The following is a 13,347-nucleotide window of genomic DNA, read 5'->3' as shown; positions in this document are numbered from 1 at the left end:
AGTGTGATAATGTGGACTTTCCCTTTTCCCTCAGTAATCAGCCTTCTGCTCCTCTCCTTGGTTGTAGGCAGGTACGTGAGTGCCTCAACACAACAAGTGAGACAGAAGCTTCCACAAGGTCTTCCAAATACCTCGGACCTCACTTTGATCTCCTTAGTCCATTCTTTCTTGGAGCTAAGTAGCCACGGTGTAAGGAAATCCAGGTTTATTCATTTCCTAGGACCAACATGGCAAGAGATGCTTTATACTGGAAGAATATTATTTTATAATTCTGGAAGCTAAAGTCTGAACTGAAGGTATAGGTGGGGTCATGCTCCCTTTCATGCTGAGATAAATCCTCTGTTTTCTCCTAGTTTCTAATCCTTCTAATCCTAATCCTCCATCTTTTTTTTTTTTCCGGCCCTCCATCTTTATATCATAGTCTACCTATGACTCTGTGTCATTTTTACTTTTGAATATGTCTCCATTCAGTGTCTGTCTGTCTGTCTGTCTGTCTGTCTGTCTGTCTGTCTGTCTATCTAATGTGTAAGAGGGCTTACTGGCCAGAAGAGGACACCAGCTCTCACTATACATGGTTGTGAAACACCATGTGGTTGCTGCGAATTGAACTCAGGACCTCTGGAAGAGCAGTCAGTGTTCTTAATCGGTGAGCCATCTCTGCAGCCCCCTCCCTCTTTCTAAATAAAGGAGATCAATCATACTGGATTAAGAACCTCATTAATGAAGCAATTTTAATTTGACTACTTCTGTAAAGACCTTTCTCCAAATGAGGTCATATTCCAAGCTACTACTAGGGAAGGGGACATAAATATATCATGTATTTTGGGGTGGGGAGGCAAATCAGCCAATCATGCCAAGCTACAATGAGAGACTTGGGCCTCTATTGAGTAAGATTACATCTGACAGACAGCCTCCACTGCCACCTATGGAAAAGGAGAAACCTTTTGGGAGGATTGTCATTAGAGTCTTCATCTGACTGCAACTACTGAAGTACATAGTACCAAGGCTCTCCTAGATGAGCACAGCCAACAATAAGAGGCACAAGCAACAATAATGAGATGATTGCTGTTGCTTAAGTTAAGTTTTGAGATACAGTAATAAGTAACGAAAGCATGTGATATTGGTAAGAAAATCTTCCCCATAGGCTCAGTTCACTCTGTAGTCTGATCCCGTGACTCTCACTACAGTCTATTCCACTATACACGATTACAAAGTGGAGTCAGAAACAGATTGAAAACAAGTAGTTTATTAGGGAAAAGTACTCACACAAGGGAGCCAGTGACCAGGTTTGCACTGGAGCAGGATAGACCCCGAAATGCTTCCTAGTCAGCTCAGCCAGGCAAAAGAGAGCCACATTCGTGCCTCCCTCCTTAAACCCTCGTTATATAACGCTGACCATGCCCAAGAGGGTGTGGTCAGTGGTACTTCTAATCAGGATTTCTCCCTACATTCCACCTTTTTGTTTGTTTGTGTGTTTGCTTGTTTGCTTTTGCTGATGCTTGTGATTGAACATAGGATGCCAAGCTACTCGAGCACTCTGCCACTGCCCTTGTCTTCCTGTGTTCCAACATTTCCCAGGTTGGCCATGAAGTCCTTGCCTTGATGGAAGCTTTCTTTTTCCCAACTCTTACCAGTATCTCTCCTTGCTTACATGCCATCTTTGATGGGCCTGTCCTCTAATTAATATATCTTTCCTTTAAGCCTGCCTCCATACGTATGTGCTGATTTTTTTCTCTCTCTACTTAAAATAGTACATTTTCCTCAAGGAGTTTCAGTATTGTTGAAAAGAAGCTTGAAATTTCAAATATTTGAAACTCACATTCCCTTTCTAAGACATGCTACTTACTTTTCTTGCATAATATTGGGGACACAAATGAACAAAATGTTTAAATTTAATTGATTATATATATAATAGATTATAGACAATAGAGTATGATATTAGCAATGTTTTCAAAAGCGTTTTATTTTTGCCAAAATAAAACATATAAACAGTTTTAGAAGTTAGATAATTTTACGTGGATTCAGTGAAAAATAACAAACTACACTCTTAGCAAAAACGGTTCTGTCTTCCCAATTCCTCATTCACTCTCAACTGTTTTTTTTTTTTTTAAGACACAATTTATTCAGCATGATGATCTATACTTAGCAATCATAGGTTAAAAAAAAGCATATAAAAACCTTCTTGTTGGGGGACTGGAGATGTGGCTTGCAAGAGTATTTGCAACTTTTCCAAACAGCAGGAGTTAATTTCCAGCAGTCATGTCAGGCAATTCAAGACTACCTGTGACTCAAGCTCCAGGGGATACAGTGCCTTCTTTCTGGCTTCTGTAAGCACATGCACATGTGTGACAAGCACTGACATGTACATAAAAAACATATTTAAAAATTGAAAAATATCTTAAAATTTTTTATTGAAGAAATATTTCCCATATTTTGAGCATGTTTCCCCTTACCCAAATCCTCCCAGATCTTCCTCACCCAACTCTTCTTCTCCTTCCCTCACTTTCAAAAAGCAAACAGGAAGCAAAAACAAAAACAAGAAACAGGAAAGAAACCCATAAAAACAGAAAAGCAAAAATCAAAACAAACAAGCAGAGACCAATACTCTCAAGTTGTTGTTGTTGTTGTTTTTTTAAACCCACATACATGAGCCTTACCTAAAACAGGCCTTCTTTGTTGCAGTTAGGCCCTGCTGGCACTATGCTTGCCTGAGCTCACAAACCTGTTGTAACATGTAGCTTTTCTGTTACTTCTCTGGTTCGCCTCTCCTGCTAAGTTTTGTTGGCTTGCAGTAATTAGAGCCTTTGCCATGGCCATAGCTACTACTGCCGCTGGAACCACCATAACATCTTGGTCCCTGGTTTAGCTAAGTATTTGCCTCCATTTGTGATGTCGCATTACAATCACCGAGTTCTACTCACATTACACAACTTCAGGCTTTATAGTGATGGGAAGGGAAAAAACAACATTATTTTAGATAAGTCCTACCCACAGTTCAACATGCACCAGTTTCATCATGTCCTTTAAATAGCATCCCATGTCTCACCTCTCAGGAAGCTGCACAGACAAGTTCAGCCTCTCTTGCTGCCAAGGAACTTTCAGAAAATTTACATGAGCATTGCTTGCTTAGAATTCCAAATTTCAGAGACTAGGCTACAAGTACTTGGGAAAGATACAGGCAAACCTCTTTTTCATTTTCCTGAAAATACTGCTGCCTTTATAATCTTATTGCAAGTTGCTATCTCCAGGAACAATATTAAGACTGAATGAACACGTGAGATTTATAATTGAACTTGTGTTTGTTTCAGCAACTTCCTCCTGCCACCTTCCAGTCTTATGGTATTAATCCCTTATTAGTCTTCCCATGTGACGATTACTCCCAAGTTTTATACTGATGTTTTATTTTATTTTTGATTCTCATTTGATAAGAGAAATCTCCCTAACATGGTATTAGAAGTCTATAAGACCATGTTTTTTTGAAATTATATCCCTTGTTAATATAATTTATTTAACTCATAGGGAATGTTTAGCACATAATTTTTAATCCATTATCATTGGAGAGGATACTAAGCCACTTTATTTAATTTGTAGTAAGACAAATGACATAATTAAAAAATTCAAAAGCCTTACTAATGTATTCCATTATTACTACAAGTGTGCTCATCTAGTCTTTGGTACATCCAGCCTTTTCATATTCAGAGGGCTGCTCATTTGACTCAAGCTGTGGAAAGGGAGGACTTCAAAGGTCCTACCCACCACCAAATTAGAATAAGAGCAAAACTTACAAAGAATGCAGAGAAGGCATGCTTTAAAACGTTAATATCTGAGCAGAAAGTGTTAACTTATTTCTTACTTGGATTTTCCTGGAGAGACCAGTGGTTTGCCTGATGAAGTTCGGCTTTGAAATGAGACCCAGAAATAAATTCTGTTCCTCTTATTCATTTAGGAGAACATTTCTATAAAGAGATCAGTGGCAATCCCCATCCCACAGGTAGAAAATGGTTTAAATATTTCAACTATTTCTAAGGGGATTTACTTGTTACTGATAACCAGATTGCTGTCTGGGAACCCAGTGTTCTCAACAGTCCTGACAGTGAATTGGAATAATGTATTCTTTTAGACCAGGAGATTAAAGCAAATGCTCAATACTTAAAAATTTGAGGATCTCTGTGTTGGTTTCCATGTATCTGATTTTTATCTCATTTACCCTTATCTAAATAGGTATGAAGTGATGAGAAGCAATCGTAAACTCACGTGTACTGTTAGCCTTATCACTAGTCTGCACATAGGTACGGAGTGATGAGAAACAATGGTACACTACTGGCTAGTAAAAGCTCAGGGAGGAGCTGAGAGCTACAGCCCAAGAGAGGGGAGAAGCAGCGGGGTCAGAGGTTGGAGGAGATCACCTTTCTCATTATTGTTCATATCACCAATGCTTTATTTTCAATGTGTATTATATTGGATGTGGATAATTATTACTATCTGGATTATCATAATTTTATCTATTTGCCTTTTAATTGACAGAATTGAATATATGTATGCTCTATAATGTCATCATATATGTGTCATTTGGAATGACTCAATCAAGTTTATGATTATACTTATTGCCTCATGCATTTACAATGATTTTTTTATGGGGAAGAGTAAAAAAAGAGTAATGTGCAACTCTTAGTAACTCCCAAATATATGTTACATTGTTATATGTTCACCATGATGCACAATGAAATAAACAATATGATTTCTGTGGACCCGAGAATTTGTCATTAGGCCAATTCCTCCCCTACTTCTTCTAGATTTCAGTTCCTGGTAATTACTAGTCTTTCTAGCCATTGAGTTGGATTCTTTTGAATTCTGCATATAAATCACATAATAGTGGTTTTTCTTCACTTTGCTCACTGTCCACAACATAGTATACTTCATAGAGAATGTGGCAAATGACTGTATTCTTTTAAAGACCGAATAATACTGCTTTGGTTTTACATACCATGCTTTCTTTGCTGGTTCAAACATTTGTGGATAGGCTGAGTCCATATCTTGGCAGTTGCACATAATGTAATGGGTGTGCACTTATCTTGTAAATTGCCCATCTCATTTCATGTACAGACTTGTATATTCCACTTTCATAGTGGAATTGCTAAATCGTCTGTTTTCTGGTTTTCTTTTTTTAATTTAAAAGTTTTCCTTTCTGTTGAAATAGATGTTTTACTCAAATAATATTTCTTGATTATACTTTCCAGTTCTACCACTCCATCCAATTACTCCCCTTCCTCTCTGATCTGGGTCCACACTCTATCTGTCTCTCATTAGAAAACTGGTGCTGTCATGTGGTGCAAGCCTTTGTTCCTAGCAGAGTCCGACATATCTCTGTGTGTTTGAGAACAGTGTGGTCTACATAGTGAATCCCAAGACAGCAGAGAGACCCTGTCTCAAAGCAACAATAACAACAAAACCAAAACCCCAGACATCTAAGGGACAGCAAGAAAACAAGATAAAAACAAAAACATACACATCAGAATAGGACAAAACAAAGAGAAGGAAAAGACACCAGCTTGACTTCTCCATGTTCAGTGAGTTGGGTAGGCATTGTTTTCAGCAATGGGGCCTTTCCATCGGTTTGTGGAAAGGAACCTATTGTCTTGGTAACAGGTTGGGTTGCTAGAGGTTACGCAAGGTAATTTTTTTTCTGTTACTCCATTGTTTAAATGCACCATATTTTTCTTTATCCATTCTTCTGTTGAGGGACATCTAGGTTGTTTCCAGTTTCTGACTATTAGGAATAGAGCAGCAATGACCATGGATGGGCAGGTGTCCTTGTGGTAGGATGAATCATTGTTTGGTTATATACACAGGAGTGATATAGCTGGATCTTGAGGTAGATCAATTACCATTTTCCTGAGGAATTGCCACCAGCAATGTGTGAGTGTTCCCCTTATACCATATCCTTGCCACCATAAACTGTTATTTGTTTTATTGATCTTAGGCATTTTGGTGGGTGTAAGATACAATTTCAAAGAGTTTTGATTTCTATTTCCCTGATGACTATGATGTTTAACATGTCTTTAAGTGTTTCTCAGCATTTATTTATTTTTATTTTTTTGAGAATTCTCTGTGTAGATCTATACCCCATTTTTAAATTGGGTTATTTTCTTGATATCTACTTTTTGAGTTCTTTGTTTATATTGGATATTATCTTTCTATGAGATGTGTAGTTGGTAAAAATATTTCCCCATTCTATAGGTTGCTGCTGTGTTGGAACAACAGTGTCCTTTGCCATACAGAGCTTTTCAGTTTCATGAGGTCCCATTATTAATTGTTGGTTTTAATGCCTGTGCTAACAATATTCTGTTTAAAATGTCTTTTCCTGTGCCAATGAGTCCAAGGCTATTCCCCACTTTGTCTTCTATCAGGCTTAGTGTATCTGGTTTTATGTTGAGGTCTTTGATCTCTTTGGAGTTGAGTTTTGTGCAGGATGACAGATACGGATTTATTTGCATTCTTCTACATGCTGACATCCAGGTTGACCAGCACCATTTGTTGAAGATGCTTTCTTTTTTCACTGTATATTTCTGGCCTCTTTATCAAAATTCAGGCATCCATAGGTATGCAAATTTATGTCTGGGTCTTCAATTAGATCCCACTGATCAATGTGTCTATTTTTGTGCTGCTTTTATTACTGTAGCTCTGTAGTTCAACTTGAAATTGGGGCTGGTGATACTGCCAGCAGGTCTTTATTATTCAGGATTGTCTTAGTTATCCTGAGATTTTAGTTTCCATATGAAGATGAAAGTTTTCCTTTTAAGATCTGTGAAGAACTGTGCTGGAATTTTGATGAGGATTGCTTTGAATCTGTAGATTGCTTTGGTGAATTTTGGAGGTGTTGAGAAGGTATATTCTTTTGTGTTTGGGTGAAATGTTCTGTAAGTATTTGCTAGGTTCATTTGGTTTGTAACATCTGTTAGCTCCAGCAATTCTATTTAGTTTTTGTGTAGATGACCTGTATATCGCTGAGAATAGGGTATTGAAGTCTCCCATTATCAGTGTCTAATTTAAATTATAGTAGTGTTTCTTTTATGATCTTGAGTGCCCTTGTATTTGTTGCATAGATGTTAAGAGTTGCAATTCCCTCTTGGTGGAATTTTCCTTTGATGAGTAAGTGTGTGTCCTTCCCTTTCTCTTCTGATGAGTTTTGACTTGAAGTCTATTTTATTTGATATTAAGATTTCTTTTTTTTAGAGTTTTTTATTTTTATAATTGTAATTAGACCAATTTAAAATTAGAAATAAGCCTCTTTTACATGTCAATCCTAGTTCCCTCTCCCTCCCCCCTTTCCCCACCTCCTATCTCAATCCCTTTCTGCCCCCCAGGGAGGATGAGGACTACCATGGGAGATCTTCAAAGTCTGTAATATCATTTGGAGCAGGGCCTAGACCCTCCCCTGTGTGTCTAGGCTGAGAGAGTAACCCTCTACGTTGAATGGGCTCCCAAAGTCTATTCTTTTGCTAGGGATAAATACTGATCTACTACCAGAGGCCCCATAGATTGCCTAGGCCTCCTCACTGACTTCCACATTCAGGGGTTCTAAACAATCCTATGCTGGTTTCCCAGCTATCTGTCTAGGATCCATGAGCAACTCCTTGTTCAGGTCAGCAGTTTCTGTGCATTTCTCCAGACTGGTCTTGACCCCTTTGCTCATAACTCCTCCCTCTCTGTAACTGGAATCCAGAGTTCAGCTCAGTGTTTAGCTATGGGTGTTTGCTTCTGCTTCCATTAGCTCCTGGATGAAGGCTCTAGGATGTCATATAAGGTAGTCATCAATCCCATTATCGGAGAAGGGCATTTAAGGTAACCTCTCCACTATTGCTTAGGTTGTTAGTTGGTTTCAAACTCGTAGATCTCTGGACATTTCCCTAGTGCCAGAATTCTCTTTAAACCTATAATGGCTCCCTCTATTATAGTATCTCTTTTCATGATTTCCTCTATTCTTTCCAGTGACTAAATCTTCCTGCTCTCTCATGTCCCCTTTTCCACTCCTCTTCTCCCCTTCTAATTCTTTTAGCTCCCTCTCCCCTCTCCCTATGGTCCCAATTATCTCAGGAGATCTTGTCCCTTTTCCCTACTCTGGGGGACCATATATGTCTCTCTTAGGGTTCTCCTTGTTTCCTGTAGGCTGGTACTCCTTTGCTCTATGTCTAATATCCATATATGAGTGAGTACATACCATGCTTGTCTTTCTGTGACTGGGTTACCTCACTCAGGATGTTTTCTTCCAGTTCCAACCATTTGGCTGCGAATTTCAAGATTCCATTGTTTTTTTCCCTCTGTGTAAATCTACCACATTTTCTCCATCCATTCTTCTGTTGAGGGGCATCTAGGTTGCTTCCAGGTTTTGGGTATTACAAACAATGCTGCTACGAACATAGTTGAACATATGCCCTTCTTGTATGAATGTGCATCCTTTGGGTATATGCCCAAGAATGGAATCACTGGATCTTGAGGTAGACTGATTCCCATTTTCCTGAGAAACTGCCATACTGATTTCTAAAGTGACCACACAAGTTTGCACTCCCATCACCAATGGAGAAGTCTTCCCCTTTCTCCACATCCTCTCCAGCATAGACTGTCATTGGTGTTTTTGATTTTAGCCATTCTGACAGGAGCAAGATGGTATCTCAGAGTTGTTTTGATTTGCATTTCCCTAATGGTAAGGATGGTGAGCACTTTCTCAAATGTCTTTCAGCCATTATAGATTCCTCTATTGAGAATTCTCTATTTATCTATGACCCCCACTTTTAAATTGGATTGTTTGGTGTTTTGGTGAGTAGCTTCTTGAGTTCTTTGTATATTTTGGAAATCAGTCCTCTGTCAGATGTGGGATTGGTGAAGATCTTTTCTCATTCTGTGGGCTGCTGTTTTATCTTGTTGACCGTGTCCTTTGGCTTAAAGAAGCTTCTCTGCTTCAGGAGGTCCCATTTATTAATAGTCGATCTCAGTGTCTGTGCTCCCGGAGTTCATGAAGTGATCTTCTGTACCAATTTGTTCAAGGGTAATACCCACTTTCTCTTATAAGAGGCTCAGTGTGACCTCGGAAATCCATGGGGCCTCCTGTAGTATCAGTACGTATCCCTAGCATAGGTGTGGACTTTGGGAGCCCATTTCACATAGAGGGATAGATACTCCCTGGGCCAAGACACACGGGGGGTGGGCCTAGGCCATATCCCAAAGAATATGACAGACCCTGAAGACCCCCTATGGAAGGCCTCACCCTCCCTGGGGAGCAGAAAGGATATGTGATAGGTAGGGTTTTAGTTGGGAGGGGTAATAAGGGGGGAGGGGAGGGAGAGGGAATGGGGATTGACATGTAAAACAATCTTGTTTCTAATTCAAATAAAAATGGAAAAAAATCAATAAATAAACTTTATGAAAAATGTAAATTAAAAAAGGCTCCATGTGGCTGGATTTATGTTGTAGTCTTTGATCCAGTAGGACTTAAGTTTTGTGCATGGTGATAGATAAGGATCTATCTGCAGTCTTCTACATGTCCGAATCCAGTTATGCCAGCACCATTTGTTGAAGATGTTTTCTTTTTTTTTCATTGGATAACTTTAGCTTCTTTGTAAAAAATCAGGTGTTCATAGGTGTATGGGTTCATATCTGGATCTTCAATTCAATTTCATTGGTCTACCTGCCTATTTTTGTGCCAATACCAAGCTATTTTCAGAACTACAGCTCTATAATAGAGCTTGAAGTCAGGGAGAGTGATGCCTCCAGAAGTTACTTTATTACACAGGGTTGTTTTGGCTATCCTGGGTGTTTTGTTTTTCCATGTAAAGTTGAGTATTGTTTTTCAAGGTCTGTGAAGAATTGTGCCAGTATTTTGATAGGGATTGCATTGAATCTGTAGATTGCTTTTGGCAAGATTGCCATTTTTACTATGTTGATCTTACCTATCCAAGATTATGGGAGATCTTTCCATTTTCTGGTATCTTCTTTATTATTTCTTTAAAGACTCAAAGGTCTTGTTGTACAGGTCTTTCATCTGTTTAGTTAGCATTACCCCAAGATATTTTATGTTGTTTGCAGCTACTGTAAAGGGTGATGTTTCTCTGATTTCTTTCTCAGCCCATTTATTGTCTCCTTATAGTCAGGTTACAATTTTTTTGAGCTAATCTTGCATCCTGCCACTTTGCTGAAAGCATTTATCAGCTGTATGAGTTCCCTGGTAGAGTTTTTCGGGTTACTTATGTAAACTATCACATCACCTGAAAATAATGAAAGTTTGACTTCTTCCTTTCCAATTTTTATCCCCTTGATTTCCTTTTGTTGTCTTACTGCTCCAGCTAGAACTTCAAGGGCAATATTGAAGAGATATGGAGAGAGTGGACAGCCTTGTCTTGTTCCTGATTTAGTTTGATGTTGGCTGTTGGTTTGCTGTATATTGCTTTTATTATACTTAGGTATGTTCCTGTTATTCCTAATCTCTCTAAGACCTTCATCATGAAGGGATACTGGATTTTGTCAAAAGCTTTTTCTGCATCTAGTGAGATGATCATGTGATTTTTCTTTCTTAGTCTGTTTATATGGTGGATCACATTGATGGATTTTCATATGTTGTACCATCCCTGCGATGAAGCCTACTTGATCATGGTGGATGATTTTTCTGATGTGTTCTTGGATTTGATCTGCTAGTATTTTATTGAGTATTTTTGCATCAATGTTCATGAGGGAGATGGGTCTGTAGTTCTGTATTTTAGTTATGTCTTTGTGTGGCTTGGGTACCAAGGTAATTGTAGCCTTGTAAAAAGAGTTTGGCAATGAACCTTCTGCTTCTATTGTGTGGAACACTTTGAGTAGTGGTATTAGCTCTTCTTTGAATTTCTGGTAGAATTCTGCAGTGAAACTGTCTGGCCCTGGGATTTTTTTTTTGGTTGGGAGATTTTTGATGACTATTTCTATTCCATTAGGGGTTATAGGTCTATTTAAATTGCTTATCTGTTCTTGATTTAATTGTAGTAACTTATATCTATCCAGAAAATTGGTCGTTTCCTTTAAATTTTGAATTTCGGGGAGTGCAAGTTTAAAAGTATGACCTGATGACTCTCTGGATTTCCTCAGTGCCAGTTGTTATATCCCCCTTTTCATTTCTGATTTTGTTAATCTGCATGCAATCTCTCTCTGTCTTTTGGGTAGTTTGGCTAAAGGTTTGTTTAACTTGTTGATTTTCTTGAACAACCAACTCTTTCTTTCATTAATTCTTTGTATTGTTTCCTTTGGTTCTACTTTATTGATTTCAGCCCTCAATCTGATTATTTCCTGGCATCTACTCCCCTGGGGTGAGTTTGCTTCTTTTTGTTCATGTGCTTTCAGTTGTGCTGTTAATTCTCTAGTGTGAATATTCTCCAGTTTCTTCATGTGGGCCCTTAGTGCTGTGAACTTTCCTCTTAGCACTGCTTTCCAGGTGTTCCATAAGTTTGGGTATGTTGTGTCTTCATTTTCATTGAATTCTAGGAAGTCTTTAATTTCTTTCTTTATTTCTTCCTGGACCCAGGAATGGTGTGATTGTGCATTATTCAATTTCCATGAGTTTGTAGGGTTTCTGCAGTTTGTGTTGTTGTTGAATTCTAACTTTAAAGCATGGTGGTCTGATAAGATACAGGGGGTTATTCCAAATTTTTTCGTATCTGTGGAGGTTTGCTATGTTGCTGAGTATGTGGTCGATTTTAGAGAAGGTTCCATATGGTGCTTAAAAGAAGATCTATTCTTTTGTGTTTGCATGGAATGTTCTATAGATGTCTGTTAATCTCAATTGGGTCGTAACTTGTTAATTCTTTTGTTTCTTTGTTAAGTTTCTGTCTGTTGGTCCTGTCTAGTGGTGAGAGTGGGGTGGTGAGAGCGGGTTGAAGTATCCTACTATAAGTGTATGAGGTTTTATGCGTGATTTGAGCTTTAGTAATGTTTTATTATGAATGTGGATGCCTTTGTATTTGGGGCATAGATGTTCAGAATTGAGACTTCATCTTGGTGTGCTTTTCCTGTGATGAATATGAAATGACCTTCTTCATTTTTTTTTGATTGATTGAAGTCTAACTTGTTAGATAGTAGGATTGCTACACCAGCTTGTTTCTTGGGTCCATTTGAATGGAAAATCTTTTTCCAACCCTTTACTCAGTAAGGTAGTGTCTGTCTTTGAAGTTTAGGTATGTTTTTTTGTATGCAGCAGAAGGATGGATTCTGTCTTCTTATCCACTCTGTTAGCCTGTGTCTTTTTATAGGCAAGTTAAGACCATTGATATTGAACAATATTAATGACCATCGGTTGTTAATTCTTGTTTGTTTTTGGTGGTGGTATTGTGTGTGGATTCCCCCCCACGTTTTTTTATTTTTTGGCTTTTGGCTTTTGGCATACTGAGATTATCTATTGCTTGTTTTTGTGAGTGTAGTTAACTTCACTAGGTTGGAATTTTCCTTCCAGAACTTTCTGTAGGGCTGGATTTGTGGCTATGTATTGTTTAAATCTGTTCTTGTCATGGAATATTTTGTTTTTACCATCAATAGTGAATGAAAACTTTGCTGGGTATAGTAGTCTGGGTTGATATCCATGGTCTCTTATTATTTGTAGAAAATCTATCCTGGACCGTCTGGCTTTTAGGGTTTCTATTGAGAAGTTGGGTGTAATTCTGATAGGTCTGCCTTTATATTTTACTTGTCCTTTTTCCTTTGATGCTCTTAATATTTTTTCTTTATTCTCTAAGTTTGGTGTTTAGATTATTATGCAGCGAGGGGATTTGTTTTTTGTGTTTCAGTCTATTTGGTGTTCTGTGTCTTGTACTTTCATAGGCATGTCCTTGTTTAAGCTGGGAAAGTTTTCTTCTATGATTTTGTTGAATATGTTTTCTGTACCCTTGAGCTGTGTTTCTTCGTCTTCTTTTATACCTATTATTCTTAGGTTTGGTCTTTTCACAGTGTCCCATATTTCCTGGATATTTTGTGTTAGGGATTTGTTGGACTTGAGATTTTCTTTGATCAATGACTGTTTCCTCTAGTGCATCTTATACACCCGAGATTCTCTCTTCCATCTCTTGTATATTGGTTATACTTACATCTGTAGTTCCTGATCATTTACCCAGCTTTTATATTTCCAGCATCCCCTCATTCTGCATTTTCTTTATTGTTTCTATTTCAGCTTTCAAGCCTGGTACTGTTTGAATTGTTTCCTTCACTCATTTGGTTGTTTTTTCCTTGGCTTTCCTTGCTTTCTTTAAGAGTTTATTTTTTTTATCTTTTGGATTTTTTGGTTTGTCTTTTTCTCCACTTCCTATATATTTTTTTCTTCCATGTCTTTAAGGGATT

This window comes from Cricetulus griseus, chromosome 4, assembly GCF_003668045.3.
Source record: "Cricetulus griseus strain 17A/GY chromosome 4, alternate assembly CriGri-PICRH-1.0, whole genome shotgun sequence".
In the NCBI taxonomy this organism is placed as follows: domain Eukaryota; kingdom Metazoa; phylum Chordata; class Mammalia; order Rodentia; family Cricetidae; genus Cricetulus; species Cricetulus griseus.
Note: the sequence above shows the minus strand (reverse complement) of the source record.